Raw genomic sequence first — 23,905 nt, 5'->3', positions numbered from 1 at the left:
TTTCTATCTCTTTCTCTCTCTCTCTCTCTCTCTCTCTCTCTCTCCTCAGTTTCATCCTTCTCCTTATTTCTTCTTCCCTATCTCAACTCTCTCTTCTCATCCGTCCCAGCCCACACACTTCTATCGCTATTCCGCACCTCGCTTCGCTTCCGTAGATTTCCGTCTTTCGACGATGTATCCTTCATCCCCACTTCATTTCCCTCCTCCTCTCCCCCTCCTAGCCCCTTTTTCCACCCTTGTTTCCAGTGTCTCTCTATCTAACCGAAACAAGTATACGTTTCCAACTATTTCTCTCTGCACACATATGGTAATATTCACGTATTATTCCATGCTCGTAGCAGAATGAGTCGTCTGTTGATGACAAGACGCGGTGACGTTATGGGACAGGAAGTAGTGGACCTTAAAATACTTTAAACTGACTAAATTTCTACCCGAGATTTCCCCGTAAATAAATACAAATACGTTTTTCTGACGTTTGATTAAACGTTTGTTTATTTAATGAATATTATTTCAACGTGTATATGATTAAATTTGATCATTTGTTTATCTACGAACCCATTGCCACTTGATTAACTTATTCGAAATATATTTGTAATAATATTATATAAATTGATTTTTTATTAATGTTTTTATATAATATTATCTTGATTATTTCGTTATTAATGGTAACATCCATTTCGATTTTATTGCCAGATTAGTCTTTACGCATTTCAACGAATGACCGATGCGAAACGTGTTTTGCTTTAATGCTAATTACATTGTTTTATCGATGTACGGATGACGAGAGATCCCGCCCCGTTGCATCGTATGCTTCAATTTTATCCGTTTTTTGATCGCCAAGCGTAAATGATTATCGAGCGATGCGGATAACATGTTCAGAGCATCGATACGTATCGAGATTCAAGGTCATTTATAAATAGAATATGCATCCCCTCGCTGGAAATAGCATGTCAACGTCAACGATATAAACATGACATATTCCTGAACTTGAAATCACGTGATAATCTGTTGAAATATATCTGATCGTTTGAAAAAGGGAGAAGTACGAGTCAGAAATTATCCATCGGTAATTTTTAAATAGAATTTTATTTAAAATAAAAACAAATTCTTATTTAAAGATGACAGGTTGATGATCGATCGGTAAAATAAAAATAAAAAACAATAAAACGATTCGACAAAATTAACATTTAATTATTTACTTAGGTTAAAGAAAAAGTCAAGTTTATATATGTTAGCTTGGCAAGCCAGTGATTGGTCCAGTTACTTTAGAACTAAGGAGAAAGGATAACTACTAATCGTATTGGTTGTAGTTTCGATCAGCGTTCAATCTCTATGAGCGTTCGTGCGTCAAGTTTTCGTTTAAATCGCAAGCCCTTTGCCCTTTTATCGAGCTGCCCGTGCGAGCCAGCAAAAATCGTTTCAATACATACACATACACACACACATACACACAACATCGTTTACCGCTTTTCGTATGGGAAGGCGTGGGCGTATGTAGCTTCACACGACGATGCTCGTTACTCGCGTTGCAGCACGATTATGCAGCCACTTAGCATAATTATCCTCTTGTATGCCTACGTTCGCATACGTACATATACGCGTCTAATACATACATATAACATACATGTGTAGATAGCGAATCGAGCTCGGTTCTCGCCGATATAATCGACGTTGGTGCTACCGACAAAAAATAACCCTCGATGATATCGAGTCAATGTTTTTATTGACTTTATGCAATCTATCACCGCATGAAATTATAGTTGGTTTTATGATAATTACCAAGTGTATGAGGTAATCAGTCGAAATACAATCTCGTAATCACTTATTGATGATAGTTATCATGTCACCATTGAAAACTTGGAATTCGTTTATTCACGAAATATCAGTCAAACCGTAAAATGATTATACTGATCAGCTAGAATTGAAATAATAATGAGTTTTGTTTCTTTCCTATTTATTCATCTCTCTCGATTTTATTTAAGCGAATCATAAACTTACTCATAAGAAACCATATCCATAAATAAAAAAAATAAAAGAGGTCTTTTGAGGTCCTCATTTTAGATAAGCCCGAGCAATATGCAGAAGGTTTTAGAATTGTATGCTCTACAGGATGCACATTTATATGGACTCTTTTATTTGCTTTGACGTTCGCGAGTTACCCCCGAAGAAAAGAATGCAATACATAGTTGGTATGTTATATAGGTATGCGCGTGATGCTTTTTGGGGTAATAAATAACCAGCTTTCAGAACGAAAGGAACGCAAAGGGTCGATCTGTGAGAGCTCGGTGACGAATGAACGACGCGACGCGCATAGACAACGGCGATACGAATCATGGGATCATTAATCTTTTTTACATGGTACACGTGAATTTAATGTAATCTCGTTTTCCCTCTCGTGAAACGCGCTTCCCTTCCCATCCCTACCCTTTTTCTCATGCTCTCTCTCTCTCTCTCTTTTTCTCTGTCCTTCGACGAAATGAAAAAGACGTCTTTGTTCTACCTTTCACATCGTAAATTATATTTGTTTATCACACTTTAAGTTTTTGTTAATTATTTCACAGTGATTTATTAAATCATATTTTACAATTAATTATATAATAATAATAATAATAATAATAATAATAATAATATAAAATATCACATTGTCAGAGGATTATTTCTAGAATATTTTCAATAAGGCTACGATATGTCGACAAGAAGAATGACTATGACAATTCTTTAAGAGAATATATTATATTTGTTCCCTTTTTATTCGTAAAAAGGATCTTATAGAAAAACGAACATAGATAGAGAGTTATATAACGTCCTAGATTGGCTTAACGAGTCCCTCCCTGCTTTCCCCTTGCAATAATTCGCGAGGAACATAAAAATGCCGTATCAATTCTCTCAGAAATGGGAATTCGTAAAGAGTATTATTAGGCACGGCAGCCATCATTACGATCGGAAAAGTAGGCTCACATCAGTGGCCGTAATTCTGTCTAATTTCGGTAAAGTGCATTCGGAAAGAGTAAATTAACGAGGTAACACGAGCAAAGTAATGTGTTCGTTCTCTGTCCTATGAGAAAAACGAGGTTGATGGGGGGCAGGGCTTTGGGGGGAGTTATAAGAGTGGTGAGGAGTGAGAGGAAGGAACGGGAAGATTGCGACTGACGGAAAACCCGATTCTGTCTCGAAGCAGACGTTTCCTTTAGCCCTGGTAACGCTATTTTTCTCTTTTCTTTTTTTTTTTTTTTTTATTATCTGTGGGAGAAAATTGAGTTTTGTTTTCTGTCCTCTTGTACACGCCACCAGCTATATGTATGAGCGGACTTCGTCTCTCCTTTGCTTTTCTCTTTTCTTTCCCTTTCTTTCGCGCGAACCTTTAACACCTTACTACTTTTCCTTCGAACTTTTCGTCAACGCAATTCTACACCCTTAACATCCACCACCCCCTTTTCCAAACCCTCCCGACGAAGGTAATGAGATTTCTTTGATTCTTCGTTGCTCTCTCTCTTTCTCTCTGTCCGTCTTTCTCTTTTTGTTTCTTTCTTTCTTTCCACGTAATAAGAATTCTTCGTCGAAGTTTCCTAGTAGGTGTGCGATAAAAGATTTGTCCTATCTTTTTTCTTTGTAAGAGTGAGAGTTCTTTTAGCTTGTGCAGCGGATCATAGCGAGTAACTAGAAGAGAGTAAGAAGAAGAGAATGCAGTTTATTATAGTCCGCGTGAGTGACTCTTTCTCCAAGAATAGGAGAAGTGGGGTGCATCGAAAATTGGAAAAGTAAGTTAAATGATAAAAGGAATGATAATGCTTGGGAGGTGGGGCGGGGAGGGGTAAGGTGGATGTGCTTGTTTGAACTAATTCGTTTAAAAGTAAATCTTGATATTAGTCGAGACGATGGCTTGGATCCGAGAACAGGCCAGCCGTTTTAGACGGACGCGATGCGAGATAATAATTATGCAAATGGCTACGTTGCTGAAACTACTACCAACACAAGCGGGATACTAGAAGAAAGAGAGAGAGAGAGAGAGATAAAATCGAGCAACAGATGTCTGAAACTGCTCTCGTTCGTTCGCGAAGCTATCCGTGCTTCTTGTAGAATCACCGATAGAGAATACAAGGTGGGACACAAGGAGATGAAGCATCAACCAAGAAGAAAGGAAAGACTATTTTCTATCTCAAGATAACGCCAAGAAGGACGCCAAAACTTCCATTTTGAATTCTTCCATATTCCTCCTCCTCGGTGTGTCGGCAGGTGGCACCGATTGCAACGCCACGTCGCCTCTTTTCTCCTCTTTTTAGAGGAAAAAATTTCAAAGAAAATTCGACGCCATAAAAAATCACGACGACGCGCACATTTCTCCTTTTTTCTTCTTTTTTTATTTTTTTTTTTATTTTTATCAAAAGGCTTTAACTATCGTACTCTCGAAGTTTTAGCCGATTCTAATCTTTACAGTTGAATTTTAAAGTCGTGTAATACGTTATGGAAACTCAGACTCCTAATTGAAAGTTTAAGGAAAGTTAAGAACAGGAGTGAAAACATTCGTTACGATTCTAGTACGTTTATCAATCAATCAATCTACAGATTCTCATTACGTCTTTATGTCAAGAATATGAAGAATTTGTTCTCGAGCTGTCACGCGTAAATAGACAAATTGATAAAAATAATTTTATCAAAATTGTTGTAAAAAGTCATGGATAAGAGAAGAATAAAACAATATTTAAAAAGAAATAATAAAATAATACAAATGATTGTGTTACTTTAACGTTGCTTTTCAATCCTACGAAAGTTTTCTCGTATAGAACGGATTATGAGATTCTGTGCTTCCAAGCTGCTGCCATTTTCAATCAAAAAAAAAAAAAAAAAGAAAAATAAAAAATAAAAAGAGTGAGAGAGAAAGAAAAAGGTGAGATGAATACCATGGAAGGTATTTTTGCGAGGATTTGGTAGACGTCGAAACGCATCAAGCCGTCCGTTATTTCGAGAAGCGGTGGAAGGGAAGGGTAGGGAAGGGAAGTTTGACCCCACCTCTCTCGGTAAGAAAAGACGAATAGGAAAAAGCTTTGGGCGGTTTCCTCAGGGCTTTCGAGGATTTCGATCGGCTAGAAGAATTTTTCTTCTTTCCCTAGGAGCAGTAGTACCTCAGAGAGCCCTCTCATTTTCCGTCGCTTCGTACAACCGTGGACTCGACAATGCCAGTGATTTCTATCCATTCAATTCGTCCTTCCCTCTTCTTCTTTTCCTTCTTCTTCTTCTTCTTTGCCGACTCCTCTTGCGTTTATCGGGTGTCAAACGATGCGTCGTTGCTGGAACGGACCGAAAAGGATCCATTATCGATCTGTGGCTATCCATACACTACTTGGAGAAAAGTACGATGTGAACGTGTAGGGTGTCGAGAAAAGGAACGCCTAACTCCTATGAGCACCCTTCGTAGACGTCGTGGCTTGGATTTCGTGCCACTCGGTGATAAGCCGCTCCAACCAACCAACGATCCAGCCCTTAAACATTGGCCTTAGTTTCTTTTGGCTAGAACGAAATCGCTTCGGGGTTTCGTTCCGCGAACGAATAGCTTCGATCGACGAAGAAGACCCTGCTTTTTGCCTGTTCCTCCAGTATATCTGGATTATAATTGGTCAACAGTTGGAAACAACTGTTGTTTCTTAATAGGATCACGTAAGGGTAACATTTAATGGATGACGTCGAATCGATGATGACATGTAGACTAAAAAACTATTGGGTTTTTATTAAAACTTTTCTTACTTTATATGTATTTTTAATCCTAATAAAAAGGGAATATTATTTTTCGTAATAATACGAATAAAATGTAACTTAATTTTAGATTTCTACGAATACGATCCATGTTATTAGCGTAGATCTAATTTCAAATAAATTTCGTCCTCATCCAGATTTCATTTCAAATTACTAAAACTTTCATGCAAATCCTATGTAAGCTAAAGGATTATGTTCTCCAACGAGCATTCAGTTTTATCCTAAGCAACGATCACGAAGGTTTATTGTAATCCTACACGAGCTGATATATTCTTGTGTACGTGCATACATGTCCCACTGTTTTCCAACATCGCTATAGTCCCTCATATTTCTGCGGCAATCCGCAATGACCGACCGTGATTTCCATTCGACGTCGTTGCGTGCTCCCCGTCGGTTTACTCTGAGAAAACATGCGAGCTCCGCGACGAGGCCGAGGCCGAAGCATTTACATTCAAATTTCTTTCCCTAGACTGAACCTCGCGATGCGTGTGACGTGGAACCAACAACGATTCCTTTGCCGATCGATCCACCCACCATCCCCTACTGGAAAAAGATTCTTCCTGTTGGATATAAAACAAAAAAAAAGCTAAGGTTTCGATCAAAAACAAGTCGTTCCACGAACTCTAATGTTCAGTTTTTCTCCAGTAAATAGTATTTTAAAGTAGCTGCGGTCTATCTTTTAAGGAAAAAAAAAGTTAGCTGTACTAGGAAGCGAATGAATATCTCTTTTTTGTGTTCTCTCATAAAAATGTAAATCTATGGATAGATTTATAACCGTGACTCATACATCGAAGTTGTACATTCGATGTTTACAACAAAATTTTATATTTCTTGTTGTATAAATAAAACGTTGCTAATTAAAAATGTATTTAATGCAACTACGAGAACTGTACATCCCTCTAACAAATAAAAATGTTATTGAAAGAAACAGAAAGTGCAATGTTATTCGTAAAACTTACTATGAGTTCTCTTGGTTCGACGAAATAATAGAAAGAAATACGAGTCTCTATGCCGGTTGGAAGAGGCGAAGCGAGCACGCAATATCGATGGAAGAATCCCTTGTGAGTTTTAATCGAGATGGGTAAGAGAATAGAAACGGCATCGGGGGAAAAGGTGATTACTGGGGTGGGTTGTTGGGTGAAAGTGTTCGAAGGAGCAGAAGGAGAACGCAAAGTAAACGAGCGCTAATTGGAGCTGGAACGGTTTTGTTTACCATGACTACTACTGTAACTACAATCAACTACTACTAGCTAGCTAGCTAGCTAGGTGGTATAGCGCTTACCAGATGTCTTCCCGTTGCTTTCTTCGCGAACCAAATCGTGGGGTTAGATTTCCCCATAGACGCAATAAAAAAAAGTAGTCTGGGATGAAGTTAGGCGAGGTTCGGGATTAACAAACGATTCGTATCCGTACGAATTCACTAACTGTACTCCGCCACAGGGTATTGGGTATATATATTGAATTATGTAGATACCCAGTCAGTTTCCTCAGGGTATTCTTACAGTCGACTGAGTTTCATGTGGGGTGAAGTTCCTTGCTGGACCCAATATAGTATTTACTTGCCGTGGTTGAGGTTGCTCACCACCTTTACTTCGAATCGTAGGATAACTTTGGCAACGGATATTGGAAAAAATAAGAATTAGAAGCATGATAGGGGAGCACTCCCTTCCATAAATTTTATTATCCCATATAGACCCCAAAATCAATTAGAAATAAAGATATGTACTACTTCAAATATTATGAAAGCAATAATATTTGCTTTTGGATATAAACAGATCGTTTTTCTTAAACGATTTCGAGCTTTATTCTTTTTTTCCCTACATTCATTTTATATTTTTCTTGTGCATAATAAAACGAGAGAATTCTCGCTCGGGTGTTCCAGCACGTATTTTCTGAACGAGGCCATCTCAAAACCAACCGCATCACGTTTTTCGATTTAAAACCCCAAAGGCCAAGAACTATCCGCCCAACGAATACATTTCCACTAGTTTGGTAAAACATTGGTATCGCGCAGCAAGTTCCCATGCCGAACGAAACCCTAGTTTTACCGGTTGTTTTTCCCTCTAGTATATACGTGTGCTTGCTCTACCTTTGCTATTTGCATAGATCTTCGTAGGAGCTGCACGACGACACATCCTGCTGTGCCAAATTGAATTTCTGATGGTGTTACCCGAACGACCTTTACACTTCTAGTCCCTTTGGGCCACTCTCTGGGATACTTCAATTCGCCTATATTTTATTTATCGTTTCGCGATATGCTCTCTCTGTCTCTCTCTCTCTCTCTCTTTCCTTTCCAAAGCAAAAAAAGGACATTACCGAGGAATATACCAGTTTCAGTCCGGTTGAAATAGCCGCTTGCGTTCGGAGGTATCGATGAAGTTTTCTTTCTGCATGAGATATATATATATATAGATATAGATATATACAGGATGGCCAGTGTTAATACCGGAAATAAAAGTGGCAAAAAGCTGGCATAGGGATTACGCAGCATCCTCTTCGGACAAGTTTATTCCTACAAATCTATTTTCTTCTTTTAGATTTTACAGCAAGAGCGGCGGAAATCGTAACTCCACCAGTCTTCTTACTGGCTCTTATCGCGATAGAGAATTATCTTTCCGATTATATCTTCGCGCTATAATAATACGCGTCGAGGCGGATACGGAGACTGATGATCGTTAAAAGAAATTATTTCTTAACGGTTAGAAGCTAGCGGCATTCAAGAGCACACATATCGATAGCTAGGAACATTCGAGGTTTCATAAACTATGATACATGATAGTAATCTTAACAATGATCGTTCATAAAAGTAATAAAGGTCATCTGAACGACTAAGGTTCAAGAATTAACTCATTTCTCTAAGTAACATAACGGTTGTCAGGTGTGTCTCCGGCCGGAGACACGAAAACGACTACAGTTATCTATTAGGTCATCAACTATGAAGTGTTTCATTTTAAATGAAAAGTAATTAGGATAATAGGACTTTTTATTCATCAATTACCTAACACAAGTAATTGCCTTTTTAATAATAATAAAAAAAAAGGAACGAATCTGGCAGAAAATGTTTATACCCCGAAGAATTCTCTAGATAAAGGTAAAGTATTAGGAAGATTGCATCATCTAGAATGCGTAGCGTGTACTTGGTTGGAAGGTTCAGTGGCGCGAGAAAAAGAGGCAATTCGTGGCTACAGCATTCGATCGGACGAGGTGCTTAAGTGTGAACGCAATTACCAGCGTAACCACCTACGGTGGTATCGAATAACACGTATTAAGAGAGGCCGGTGAGGAAGAAGAGGGAGAGAGAAAGATAAAGAGGAAAGTGTTCGCGAAGGAGAAAGAGAGAAAAGAAAGGTTAGGTGCAATAGGTGGTGATTGTGGTGGTGGTAAAGTCGAGAGGCTGGGACTAACGAGCAAGGCGTGATACTGGCTGGCGAAGGAACGGCTAGCCCCCACTGTAGTAACGTTGGGCCCACCAGCGTCAGGCCCACGAGCATAGCCTTCTCTTACCCGCGTCCACGCGTTCGTCTTCGGTCATTGATCGCAATCTCTCGCTAACGAGCTTACCGCCGGGTGCGAAAATCTTACCCGGGGCACACCACGGTCCCGACCTGTGGCTTCTTCGGTTCTATCTCTCTCTCTCTCTTTTTGCTTTCCAGTATTCTCTTTTTCAACATCTCGCTTCTCAGCCTTTCCTTTTTTGCCTTCTTCTTCTGTTTATTTTTTTTCCCATCTCGAAGATTCCTCGAGTGCCTACCTGCGTGCTCGATGATAATCGAGCAAGATCCACCACTGAGCTTCCTCACGAACCAGCCAGGATCTTTATTTACAAAATCGATCAGCCCGTTTAAACCTGATCGTTATTTATGACTTTAAAACAGAGGATCGGGAGTCGGTTCATCTTTACCTACCTGCAGGTATCTCTTGTAATTCAAACAGCGTCCTGCTAAGAGTAAAGAGAAAAGAAAAATATCGTCATAAGTTGGGAACTAAGTTCAATGACCCTAATGAAGATCGATTCTAATCACAGAAATGTTAATGTCTGTTTGGAATAAGTGAAAGCGAGATGATGAAATGGGGGATAGGGGACGGGGGTGTCCAATGGATCAGTTTCGGCACTGAATTACATTGGCCCCAAAATCTTAAGGGGGTTGGCTACGACATTCAATGTCGTGCACGCCTACGCAGATGGTGTACTCGGGGTGTAGCAGTTAATTTCCTCCGTCCAAACAGCACTAATCCCGAGTGACATAAGCCAACTGACGGCTAGAGAAGAGACTATTATATCGTTCTAGGAGAGAGTCAAAGAGAGAGAGAGAGAGAGTGTGTGTGTGATGGAAACAGAGACAAAGACAGAGAGAAATAGAGGAAGGGACTTGGAAGACTGGGGGAATAGACAGAGAAAGAGATAACAAAGTTCGGACGAACTCAACTACGTACTCCGTTATGTTTCTTTGTCACTTTATCCTCTCTTTCTCTTCCATCTCTCTTTTCTCGTTCTTTCCGCGAGTAGGTACGTGTAAGCAGTGTGGTGTTCCGCGTCCGTGCAAGCCGAATGAAACACGTAGCCAATTAAAGCGAGCTGTACGTTCCGGTTTTGCTTGTGAATCAAGTTGTACGATGCATCGTTCTCCAAATCCTTTGTACACATACACCAGTCGTGAATACCTTGCCAACGGGAATTCGTATAATCTCCAACGTTGAACTTGTAACTTGAGATTGAACGAATAAAATTATGGTGTACAAACTTATTCGTCGATCTTATGCATTATTTGTTCTCGACATAATTTATCCATTATTTAAACACTTTATTAAAAACGCTATTGCATTTATCAAAGTCATTGTCTGAAAATAATAATTTTGTTCTAAGGATAAGAGAGAAAATAAGAAATAATCCCGAAACATCAAACCTTCCTTCAACTTGGGATTTTTTGCGATGACACTGTAAACTCCATAGGCTTTCTTTCGGATTTATTTTCTATCTCGGTTCGTTACTCTCCAGTTTTCTCTACCTGCTGTAGTCCCTTTCCACGACAAGGAGACCTAACGTAAAAGGATTTATAGGAGACACCATGTGACATGCCGTCATCCTATTACGGATCATCGTAAGCCTATTTGTTTAGGATCGGAACGGTCACGAGCTTAGATCGTCATCTAATTGTCTGGAGTAACGTGTGTTCCAAAGTTGCAGCAACCTGACGTTCCCATTGGCCAGGTTCACAAGTTCTCCTCTTCCTTCCAAGAGCCTCAATGACGAACCACTTTTGTTAGCATCGTGAGAAGCAGATGCACTAATGCCAAACCGTTTGACGCGATATTTACTTTACTAACAAGGCGAAAGTAGTCTTTCTAGGCAGTAGGATAGAGATAATACGAAAACTAGGGACGAATGGAGCCGAGAGGTAAAGAGAGATAAAATGCTGAAGTAGGAAGAGAACAGACAAGCTATGGGCTTTCTGCTCTAAATATATATCTTCGAGCTTGTTGTATGGGAAGTGACGAGGGAGAGATATTTTCTCTCCCTCGTTCCATAACGAGCGGGGAAAAACGATGCCACCTGCTCTTCTTGCCGTGCGCATGAACTTTAATTAATAGGCTCGAAAAACGACGTTTAATAAAGTACATTAAGCTGGAAGAACGTACCCAGACATATCTCTTTCTCTTTCTCTCTCTCTCTCTCTCTCTTTCTATCTATATATACTCGTTCATATGAAGAATTTAATTGTCGACTTTTAATTGGATAGCACGAACTGACGAAAAAGTCAACATTGGAAATTTGATGAAAAATCAGAAACATGTTCGGCGAAATATTTTAATAATATTGATCGTACAAGAATGATTTTCAATTGGTTTTAAAAATAATTTTCCCCTAGGCTTTTGATAAAAATATAAAAGTCAATTAAGTTAATAATAAAATGACTGGGTACGAAACAAAAAAAAGAACTAATAACCGTTAACGATCGGACCTAAAAAATTGTTTTCGTGAATCATTTTTGATCGACAGACGAACATTTCGGTTTATTTCTCTCGTGTCTTCTTGATAGATGAGATAGACTAAAAAAAAAAAAAATAGAAAAAGAGAATGATCCTGACTTTGACTAGGCGCTGTATTCGAGCTAGTATAGATGTCGATTCTACTCAACGTCTTGGCAAGATGTGCGTTCGACGCGTCGTTTATGTTCCGATCAGGAGGAGGCATGCCGCGAAACTGACGTGTTCCTACGGCACCGGGCAGCACTCGAGACTAATTGATCGTACGTCTAGACGCGATCGCTCGTCCCTTAGTCTATATCGAGTTGTCGATCGAGTTCAGGTGATCGGATATATCCACTAACAGCTTCATACTATATCTATCATCTACTTGTATCTTGCGCGTAATCTAGGCACGAAGTTAGTAGGTATGTATCTATTGACTATTTGTAGGTTGAACAAATTTCGTTCTAAATTGATCTATTGAATTATACATCTACCAATTTCTGATTTACATATATTTACTCTGTACGGTGTTTCAATTGAGCAACGTCAATTGAATGAATATGAATATATATCAAACAGTGACCCAACGAATCATCATTTTAACGTTCATTCTTTCATCGACAGAAGTAATCGCAATTACTAAAGTAGAATAATTCGTCGGTGCAATCATTATTTGGATGGACAGAATGCTAGGAATGGTATATGGGTCCGAGCCAAGGTCATGTCGGAAAAAGTCGGCATTAGCAAGTTGTTACTAAATTTAAGCGTATACCGTTATTCGTTCTTCGAGTTTACACGCTTGTCCGTTGCGAATACATTTTCGGGAGTCTTGCTCTGACGGACCAGATAATTGTCCCCTGTCGGATTAGGGAATATCGTCTCCAAGCTTCTGCCGAGTCGGATTGCCAATTATCTTATTCCTTCGCTGGTACACTCGTCATAGACTCTGGTAGTTTCTACTAAAAAATTTCGAAGAAAACATTTGCCTGAAACGATTAGCAAGGGTGTTGGAAAGAACATACTCGAGATATTTATTACATCTAAAATTACTTTTGAAAAATTCGCCGAATTGGTGGACGGATCTTTGCAGGAGGACGTAGGGCTTGCGACGAGTGTGCTGACTCTGATCTAAATTTACTGCTGTGTTTCATGTAAACGACAGAGAAAGCCCTCGACATAGCGTAACATTCACGGGCAGACGGTTCGCACGAGTACCGACAACCACGAACGCTTGCTCTCTCCCTCCTTCTCCTCCCCCGTCTCTCTCACTCTCTCTCTCTCTCTCTCTCCAGCTTCTATCTCCGTTTCTCTTCCTCTCACTCCTCTGTGGCTGACGGCCGGCTTATCTATGCTCCAGTTTCCTCCCCGCGAGATATCTATTCGTCTCTCGAGTTCACGTCTCTGACGCGTTCAACGAGCCTTTGATCGAGTGCTTATCGCGTTCCCAACCCTCTAGTTTCGACCCTTTGCTATTTAAAATCACGTTTCTTTCAAGAACTGACTGTTACCACAAGTGGCATGAACCGTTATCTAATGGAGTTGTTTGTTTGAAAAAGAAAAACTGATACGTTTAATATCAACGAGGAAATATATTCAATGGAAATTATCTAGTTCTTGGTTGTTAATAAATAGTAGCTAACAATGTTGATAACAAGTTGATGACAATTCTACAACAGAAGTAAAATCAATAAAGAAACTGGCAAGAATTGTCTGTCCTAAAGCTTTTCCCTCCTCCTGCTTTACAACTTTTTCTCTCTCCTTTCCACCCTTTTTGTGTTCGTTCATGCGAGAAAACGCGAATGAGATTGCACCCGTAGCTGGTACAGGAACACCGCCAATTGTTGCAACGTCGAGGAGCGTGGCCCACACCTTTTTACTCTCTCTCATCCCCCACGTCGCATAGCCACCATCCACTCGTGCCCATTGTGTTCCCATTGTATCCTCCCTTTTCTATTGCACGAGGCATTTTTATTGCAACCGCTCGTCGAGCTTTCCGCGGCTCGCAATATCCCTGCAAGGTGAACCTCGCGTCAAACGAATCGCAAACGTTTGTTTCCGTCTATGCTGGACTCGCATCGCCCCTACTACCATCATTTTTCGGACCTTTGTAGCAATGAATATGAAATAGTTGTACAAGCAGAAATAGCACAGAAAATATTTTCTTTTTAACAATGGTATTTAATTTATCACCTATGTTCATAAGTTAATCCTTATGAATTTATTCCATATAATCGTTTGGTACAATTAGTTGAAAAATGTTACGGAGTTATAATAACCTTTTCTTTTTTTTCACTTTTCACGTTCTCAAACGAAATTGAAATGTACGACCGAGAATGTAATTTTCTACAAATTACGATTTCCCTATTCTTTTTCTTTTTCTTTTTTTTTTCTTTTTCTTTTTGTTATGAGACTTTACCAGGAAAAAGAATTCCACCCTCGTCGGGGATTTGCTTTATTTAACTAAGAACAGTTACTGCTCGATTCTAGCATTTTAATAGTCACCGAGTTTATTTCCCTCGGAATGGGAAAAAACTATTAACAGAGAGAAGGGTGGTGGCATCTTCCTCTGTCTTCCGATTTACATTTTTTAATCGGAAAAGAAAATACGTTGGAAGAAAAGTTCTTCTTAATAGCGAACTCGTCGAACCCTCGGTTATTACGAAAAGACTCTGAAGCATTCTCGTTTTCCCCGCAGACAATCGTCCGTATAATATTTCAAGAGATCGAATGCTATTGTTCATCGAAATCGCAGTAATACATCGACACCTAGAAGTTCGCCATACTGGCGAACTATTGCGCTTGTCTAGTAACTCGAAACTCGTCGCTTTATCCCTCGACAGCAGCACCCCTAGACATTTCACGTTCAAAGTGTTTCTTTCTTCTTTATAGAGAAGTAACGTGAGATCGAAAGGATTCGTCTTTCCAAAGACGTGTCTAGGGAAAAAATAAAACAGACAGAAATGGAAGACATATAGATGAATTATTATATTAATTACATGATATAAATATAATCTCACTTTTTTATAAGATTCAACGATTTTATATAATAAATAAATCATCATCATTTTGATTAGACATCAGTTCCTCTTTTCTCGTGAGAATTGGAAATACTAGAACTCGTAAAGTGATGGTCATTTCAAGTCACACCTACTTTCTAATTCGATGTTTCAACGATGGTAAAGTCAAGGAAGTATCCTCGCACTTCCTTCATTGGCTCTAAACGTTGAATATGGAGTTGTAAATGACAAGAAGAAATACTTGTAAAAGAGCTCTCAGAAGTTCATCGTGGTGTTTTCCTCTTAAGTTGCCTTACGATTATAGGATCGTTCGAATATACTTAAAGTACTACAAAACTTGCAAACTGATAGTAGACTAACGATGACTTAGAATTGGAAGTAATATTTCAAATCTTCGAGTAGTTGCTGTCACTTGGAACTTTATAACTTAAAATTAAAGATTGTTTTTATGATTTACTAAACACCTAACCGACCTAACAAAAATATTATTTATATTTAATAAATATCAAATATTAACTTTTACAATAATAAAATACGAAATTTCCAAATATCAAATCTAAAGATTTTGAGTTGACGTCAAACCTCGATGAAGTTATACCTAAAAATGGATACAGAAGTTAAACTAAATAAAGGAATAATAGATATCGAAAAACTGGTAAATTAGAAGAAGACTAGAAATACGATCTTTTTACTATTTTATACCGTGACGCGCTTACGGAAAATGCAATCGTTCTGGCGTGGCGCCACGCGATGCAATTACCGAGGGAATTCTAGGCACGCGGAGGGTTTGATACCGAGAGGCACCAACCCATACACACAGTAGTAGACACGTCGTGCCATTGCACGAAAACAACCCCTCTGTCTCTGCTAGCGCTAGCCCTTTCTCCTCTCTTCGTCCCTTTTACTTCTCTTTCTCCAACCGATGAAAGGACGGCAGGGGTTGGCAGGACTGAAATTCCAGCTGGATACGATCTCCAAAAAGCGTCAGTCTCTCTCACTGTTTCTCTCACTCTGCAAACCCCCCCACCACCCCCTCCCTATCTTTCTCTATGAGAGACTCCCGTCACACAGATTATTATAGCTCTCCCTTTTACGATCAATACTATAAACGGATTATTAACGCGTGCTAGCTCGAGTCACTGTGTTATAAATGTGCAAAATCTTTTGGTCCTCCCCTCCCCCCACCTTCCTCTCATCCTAGTCCTTTCTTTCTCTCTCTTTATCTATCTCTCTATCTCTCTCACCATCGAATTTGAAATTTGATTCCTCGATACGATGTTTCTCATGCCAACGAACTTTCACGGTGTATATCTTTTCCTCTATCGATTTTGTTCCAAAGTTTTTTTTCATGTCAGCATGGAAAGTTAGATGGTTGATAAAGAGTGTAGAGTGAGATACTAGAGTCGAGCATATCACGAGAAGAGGATTTTGCATTAATGAATATGATCTGTTATTGTAACGGTGGGTAGCACTTTTCTAAATCCTCTTATATATGAGGCGAAATGGGGACGAAAAAGACAAGGGCAGACGGAAGATGAGGAAATAGAAGCAGAGTAAGGAAAACTTGAAGAGAGTCTCCTAATAAGAATGCTACTTGCAATAAAATAGGATTTCCATTTGATAAGGATCATGAAAAACTGCCAAGTAAGATCGTTTCGAATACATCAGCAGAGTTATTCTTGATTTTATATTCGTTTATTCTTATTTCAATGGCCTCAATCTTTTTTCTTTCAAATGTTATTCTCGATATTTTTTTTTTTTGACAAAAAATATTTCTTTATACTCGATTGGGCACGATTTATTCTTGTGTTCTAATTTTTTATTTTATTTTCTTTCTTTTTTTTCTTTTTTCAAATAGTTAAACCTAGATTGAGTCGAATAAAATAACAACCTAGTTTCTAAGTTTAATATAAAGGATATATAATATATCTAAAGAGGCAACTCTCAAAATATATTTCTATCAAAATCGTTGATCGGATAAATGAAATTCGACGGAGGCACGAAACCGTATCAAGAATAAGAAAGCCGCGTGATCTCTTCTGACACGTAATAAACCGTCCGCTCTGAAGGCAAAAGGAATGAGGAGGAGTATAAGAATAAGAAGAAGAAGACGAGGACGAAGAAGAAGAAGAAGAAAAGGTAAAAGAATCATTTCAACACAATGCCCGAGGCTTTGTGGTGAAGACATCACGGATGAACGTTAATCGTGACACAAAATTGGAACGTGAATACAATAGGTGGGACAGTTTGGTTTTTTTTTCTTGATTTCGTTGTTGAAAAGACGATGATCCCCTAACCGAGCAGACCTAAAACGAGTTGGATATTACTCTACAATATCTCGAGTCACGATTATTTTAATTCTATGACTTTCGTTTATAAAAAGAAAAAAAGAAATGATTTGCTTTGAAATATGATTAAACTACGTTGCTGCATTGAACTAACAATAAGTAAACGAAAAAGGGATTACATTTGAAAAATTAAGCAAATCGAGCATTGAATGACTAGTCAACCGGAAATGAAACATCATTGACTCAGGAAGATTCTTCTGTTTAACCACGACGAGATGTCAGTTATAACAGACGTTTCAGTAGATGGACCGGTTACCCTCTAGACACTCCTTTTCGCTAATAGCATGCACGCGACCATCCGGACCACACGTGCGCAATAATAGGAACGAGCTTGAAGTAGGAACTGGTACACGTGCAAACAGAAATACATACATACATATATATTTTTATATATATATATAAACCTATGCTTGTACATCGGTCCACCGATCAAGCGTAGCATAGCGACGAGCGTCTGTCGCTAGCCGACTTTCTACCGTTCCATCTGTTCCTTGTTACCCGGGGTTATTAATTAGCCGCTTTCTGGTACTCGGTAAACTTGGGGTTGTCGAATGCGACTCGAGTGACATCGACGAGAGCATTCGAAATTATCCGGCATATGCGATAAGAATTAAAAACAAGAGAGCGGATGTGTGTTGAGAACGAGCAAAAAAAAAGAAGAACGTAAAAGAGGCGGAGAGAAAAAAACAAACAAAAGATGAAAAAGTAGAAGAAGAAGATGAAGAAGAGGAGTACTCCGAGAGTAAAACGAGGACAACAATAAACTTTTGTTGAGCGATATCGGGAAATGCATACGCATCAGTAATATTCGACGAAAGTGCTTTTCTGCATCTCATCTACTTCGAAGCCTTCATATCGCTCTGGGATTTGTACGGCACCACACCGTGTTGTACACCACGATGCGTCGTTACGTCTATGCTAGGTTTCAACATTCTCTCCGAATCTCCTGGTGGCAGCCTCAAGCGGCCCTCGCCCGCAGAAATGTAAATACCGCTCGGCCAATCAGCCTGATTGGTCCCATTCGCTCGGATGCTCGTCATTCAGCAGCGCATATAACGTGCCTTACGGGCCGGCTCGAACGGGCCTCCTGGATCCGCGCATTGTTCAGGGAATTGGTGTATAAGTGCGTGTACACGAGAACGCACGTAAACCGCGATTCCACCCAGTCTCGACGCATCCAGGATTTCGTCCTAGTAAACGAGAAGGTACATTAGTAGTCAAACATGTACATATGTATAATACTCTCTATCCTACGAGATCGAAAACTTTCAACGATGTTAAAGCTTGAAATTATAATAATTCTATGTCGAATTATCGATTTAATATTGGATTAGGTATTATGATAAAAATTGTAAGATCCATTATTTTATCCTGGCTCTCCTGGAATTCATATTTTTGAAATTGAGATAAGGAATTAATAAAGTTTTACTTAGTATTATTGGAATTTAAATATTACGTTCCAAAGAAAACAGTATTTCAATACGGTTGAGACGCACATTAGAGTGCGTGCGTACGGTTGTCAAACGAAAGCAAAAAAAAAGGGAGAAAGAGGGCGAGGACAGATATTTGAGATTTTTTCCTCGAGGGCACAATGAAAAGCAACGGTCTAACAGAAAAAAAGAAAAAAAAAAAAGACAGAAAAGAAGACAGAACAGAGAGAAGAAGAGAGTGGTGGAAAGGGTCGAACAATCGGCGATGCGCACTTTGAGCAAAGAGGAATTAAGTGAACCCAAAGCCCAAGGTTGAGCGAGCAAAAGCAGTCAGTCAGTCCGGGGAATAGAGAGTTCGCCGCACGAAGGTAATATCCTTCATTCGTCGAGATAACGTGTTTGAGCGAAGGGATGTTTACAAGGGTGGACCGAAACGTAATGTGGAAGCGAAGGAAAAGAAAGTAACGACTCTACTTGAGAAGATGAACCTCCATAGTGGGGGCCTCCTTTCTCATCGTCGTTGTAACATCTTCTTTCTGTCTTTTCCTTGCGAGATAAAGAAGAAAAGAGAGAGAAAAGCCAAAGACGAATGGAGTTCAGAGAAAACAGCACTTACGTCTCACGTTTCTAATCTGGTCCGATTCTTGTTTACTGGAAGCTTCGATAAAGGAGTAAGAGAAAATCTGCAGGAATTTTCTGTCTCGGAAATGTAACTTGAAATTTATTATGCTGGTAAATATAAACTTGGCAATGGAACAAAAAGAAAAAGAAGAAGGAAAACAGAAATAGGATAACGCGTGTCGGCGGTGGCTAGGATTAGAAAGTTCAAGCTCAGAGAATAGTTGTGTTCGCTTTTCGCTTTCTCGAACAGCTGGCGCTTCTTCTATGAGGACGAAGGACAAAGATGGCGGTCTCGCTACGGTGTCGCGAGATCCATTTTAACGAGGCACCCACTCCTCGAGGGAGTTCATTGAGACGCCGGCTGCTTTGGCAACCGTCTTGCCTCTTCTTCTTCTTCTTCTTCTTCTTCCTCTTCCTCTTTTTCTTTTTATTATTCTTCTCTCAGTTACTCTTTCGGTTTCTCCCGGGTCTGATTTCTTATTCTTTCTTTTCTCCCCCCCCCCTTCCACGAATTCTCGGCATTATTCAACGGGCGCGCGACTTTCATTGAGGATGCGCGCACGTATTGACTGATTCGGAATCGTTCGAAATCAACGATAAAAACGTTGCTTCTTGGAAGGACAGTACCTCCTGTAGTGCTACTAAAATTGTTCTTAAGGAGAATCATTTTTATTGATTCCTTTATCCTTTTATATCAAAAGATACGACCCGATTCGTTCAAGGACATGCTTTTTCTATTCTTTCTTTTTTTTTCCCCTACTATATCCGCGATAAAAATACTCCGATAAATTTTCGTACGATTTTAGTATTCAATTTATTATCAACTTTCCTTTCTAATATTTCTTTTTCGTTTTCTTTCATTTTGTTTTTTATTGACGACGCAATCAAATGGAAAATCATGGAAGCTATTGCAATTAAAATGCAATAAAAGCAATCGATGAAAGCTATGCGAAAACCTCCCCCTCGCGTATAAGTCTGGTTGCCGTGAATTTCATGGACGAAATCGTGACCATTCGACGCTCAGTGAAACTAAATTTAGATTACGAGCGCGTTACTAATTGCACGCACGGCATTATAAAGCTTAATCGCTTTGATTACTTATTGCACGTAATTAAGCGTTTATTGCAGTTACTTCGGGATCGCTCTCGATGATTTGTACCGGCGACGATGTTCTATATCGATCTATCACTTTTTCTCTCTTTCTCTCTCTCTCTTTTTCTCTGTCCAATTTTTCTCTCTTTCTTGTTCTCTCTTCCTCTCGTTTTCATTCGTTCTCCTGTACGCGACCGAAAACTCGAAACAGTGCAGCTGCGACTAGAAAATCGATTCGATCATAAACATCGAGTCAATTTTAAACTATTTGCCGCTTGTCTCGTTTCTATTTATTTTCAATTCAATCTACTACCGGCACGTACGAAATTTCATTCTGCGATGTCCCGATATAAAATTTCATAGCTTTCCGCATCGACCGATAGAATATTTAGGAAAAAAAAAATAGTAGATAGACACGAAAAAATAAAAATAAAAATAAACATTAAAATAAACATTAAATTTAAACAGATACTTTTTAAAACATTATTATACTTCGAATCGATCTATATCACGATGAAAAAAATATAACAAACGTCCCTGGGAGGGGGAGTGCGATCGTTTATGCGAAAAATATATATCTAACCCTCAAGTAAGAAAAACGGAATTCGTTTGCTTGCAGGTAGGTAATCCAGTTTGGAGATCTCTTCCACATTGAAAGATCAGCCGTAGGAAGGGAGGAGCCCGAGGAACGATAAACACGAAGCTCTTTAGAAAAAATAAAAAAGGTAGGAATAACGTCGTAGGCCGATCTACAAAAGCTTTATAGAAGAGAGAGAGAGAGAGAGAGAGAGAGAGAGAGAGAGTCAGGAGATAGGATAATCTTTGGAGGAAGCACACACCCCACGTAGGACGTTTCTTTTTTAAACTTGTTCTCTTTCTTTGCCTCCCCCTTTTCTGCCTCTTCTTCCTTCCCACCACCCCCTTTCCCCTTTAGTCCACATCTTTGAAATATTTTTTACGCAAAGGAACACTGCGAGCCAGCGGGGCATAGTCGACGCGTAACACACATCGTGGCCATTTGACAATGACGAGAGGAAGGATTCGAGTTTTGGAAGAGTCAGTCAAGCTCCCAAGCGTATACGTACGTACTCTCTCAACAACAAGAGAGGGAAGGATCCCTCTTTCCTACGAAATAAACTGTTTTCTTAGGCACTCTCCGGGGCTCTTGAAAAATTCCTAAATATTTACTCGAGTGGAGGACCCCCAGACGGACGACACTTAAACGGTATTCTTCGAGCATAGTACACGAAGACGGGCTTAAGCTTCCCTGAAGGACGGATTAGAGCCACTCGTGCGCATTTCCTACTCTCTTTCTCTCTCCTTCATTTTCTTTTTTCCTCTATTTTACTTCTTTTTACTCTTCTTATTCTTTTTCGATCCTTTTTCCTTTTATCTTTCTTCAATTTCCATACCTTGAAGAGTCTTCTTACACACACACATACATACACACACAGAGTATTTGCATCTAGGGTAGATCAGTCGTTTCTTCCAATTCTTATAAGTATTTCGAATTCTATACTTATAAGAATCGATATAAGTCTAACTTTTTCGTTATATATGATCCTTACGACTCGTTCGAATCATTCTTCCATCCTTTTCCCTTTAGTTTCATTTTTCTTTTTTTACTCCCGACTAAATCGTAATTTATTCCACGTTTATTCAAAGCCCGATGCCTAGCTTGATCGGAATACGTCGTCGACACGATCTTTCAGGGAAGGCAAAAGTTTTCCCACCAGCTTAGTCAGCTCTACCTACCATTCACAAGGCTAAAGAGGCCGTGAGACTTCGACCCAATTTATCCTGGCTAGCTTAACTCTTTTTTCTACTTCTCTTTCTTTCTTTCTTTCTTTCTTTCTTTTATTCTTCATTTCTTCTGATATCTGGGTATTTGATTCTTTTTTTTTTTTTCATCATCTTTGAACAAACCGATTTTGTTCTAGGTGCATTGCTAAAATATTTTTAGCCTAATTAAAAAAGAAACAAAAATACGAGAATTATAGGAAATAAAATACGAGAAGAAACAAGTTACTTATCAATAAGACTCTAAAGTGATAAAAAGAATTTACGTAAATACACCTCTTTCTTCTCCTCTTTGCTTTTTATTTCTTTACTTTTTCTTTCTTTCTATCTCCTCTATCCGTTCCTTTCTTTTCCTTCCTTTCATTCTACTTTTTTCTCTACCTTTACACTTTTTTTTTACTTTTTATTTTATTTTTTTTTTTTATTTTCCTCAACGACGTTGTAAGCGTCGCAATGCAAAAGCATTCCCTTGTACGAAGTTGCAACGCTTCGCCCATCGGTTTTTCTCCGAAGGTAACGCCTTTCGTCTGAGAGCTTCGAAAAGTTTCGTCGAACTGTCGGGGACTCCGTTAAACACGAATAAACGATTTCTAAGGACAGAAGAAAGAAAGAGAGAGAGATTGTTAAAGAAAAGAAAGAATAAGAGAGCAACAAAAAATCCCACTAAAGATATCGGGTTTCTCCGGTTCTCATTTTTCCTATCTTCCTACCCCCTCCCCTTCTTACTCTCTCTCTCTCTCTCTCTATCATTCCATCTCTCTTTTTTATCATCTTTATCTTTCATTTCTTTTCTTCTTTTTTTCTTTTTTTTTAAGATCTCAACTCACCTTGCTCATTACTCGCCAATAATTAATCGGCCAGGAGCAAGAAGCAAGAATCGAACGAGTTCTTCGAGTTCTTCCTGCTATCTCCGCTTTGTCATCGCACCGGATAATAATTCTTCGACGATCGGCGTTGCGAATGAGCAACTCGTTCCATTTGGTTCGTTTCGATCGATTGGTTCCTCCGTTGGTACGCCGAATAACGGATTAATCCCTTAGGCTGTTTCGCTTCTACGGATTGTTTGATTTTCGTCCAATGGGGGATTCGATTCGTCGGGCCTATGTCGTTTACCTTCGACGTTGAACTCGCGACTTCGATTACTATTCAACTGTAAGGATTGATTTTTATTTTATTCCAAAGAGAAAACAATTTTTAAGTTAGTATTAAATAGATATATATTTTTGCGATCGATGCTCAATGTTAAGTTCAATCTATAAAAAAAAAAAATTAATGCTAGAGGTATTCAAATATTGGATAGTTTTTTTATTTCTTTTCGTCTCGTCGAGACTTTTCTTTTTTATTCGAAAAGATACAATCTCCTTGAAGAATGGTTAGAATAATCAATATTTTTGCTCTACCTCTCGCGTTTTCTTCTTTTCATCTACGAATATCTCTCGTGCATTCCAAGAGGAGTATAAGATTCTCGCGTAGAATCTAAAAAGGCAGGGAAGTGTACCTTCTAGGATGCAAACTTCAACCCTACCTCCTTTATTCTGTACAATAAAGCGTGGCGGAGGAAAAAAACAGACAGAAAATACAGACAAGAGAATAGAGAGAGGAAAAAAAGAACAAAATAGAAAGAAAGAAAGAGAAAGTAGACAGACCAATCCAAGAAAAGTGCAAAGCAAGGAGATAAGGACGTTTATAAAGAAAGAAGGCATGAAATAGAGAAAGAGTACGTGAACTTGCTATAAGTGTCTGCGGACGTGCACTTCAGCCCTATTCGGAACATAAACTGGGCCGGCAGACGTATCGGTATGAAAATTTCAATCGGCCGAGTCAAAGTGTCGGGTTGGAGAAGAAGAAAAAGGGATGAGAGGAGGAGCTGGGGGAATAG

General features: G+C 39.1%; 1 protein-coding gene across 4 annotated transcripts in view; it reads left to right on the top strand.

The window, feature by feature from the left end:
- The window catches only part of LOC122526058 (discoidin domain-containing receptor 2-like), an 81,276-nt gene that overhangs the window by 32,425 nt on the left and 24,946 nt on the right, over positions 1-23,905 (top strand). For 2 of the 4 annotated variants that reach the window (XM_043649201.1, XM_043649203.1), the window contains one exon: positions 20,846-20,951. The exons of the other annotated variants lie outside the window; for them this stretch is intronic. The gene's annotated coding sequence lies outside the window, so the exon portion shown is untranslated. The remainder of the gene's footprint in view (positions 1-20,845; positions 20,952-23,905) is intronic. 4 annotated transcript variants of the gene reach the window in all.

This window comes from Polistes fuscatus, unplaced genomic scaffold (genome assembly GCF_010416935.1).
Source record: "Polistes fuscatus isolate 324 unplaced genomic scaffold, CU_Pfus_HIC Scaffold10, whole genome shotgun sequence".
Lineage (NCBI taxonomy): Eukaryota > Metazoa > Arthropoda > Insecta > Hymenoptera > Vespidae > Polistes > Polistes fuscatus.
Note: the sequence above shows the minus strand (reverse complement) of the source record. Positions and strands in the feature narration are given on the sequence as shown.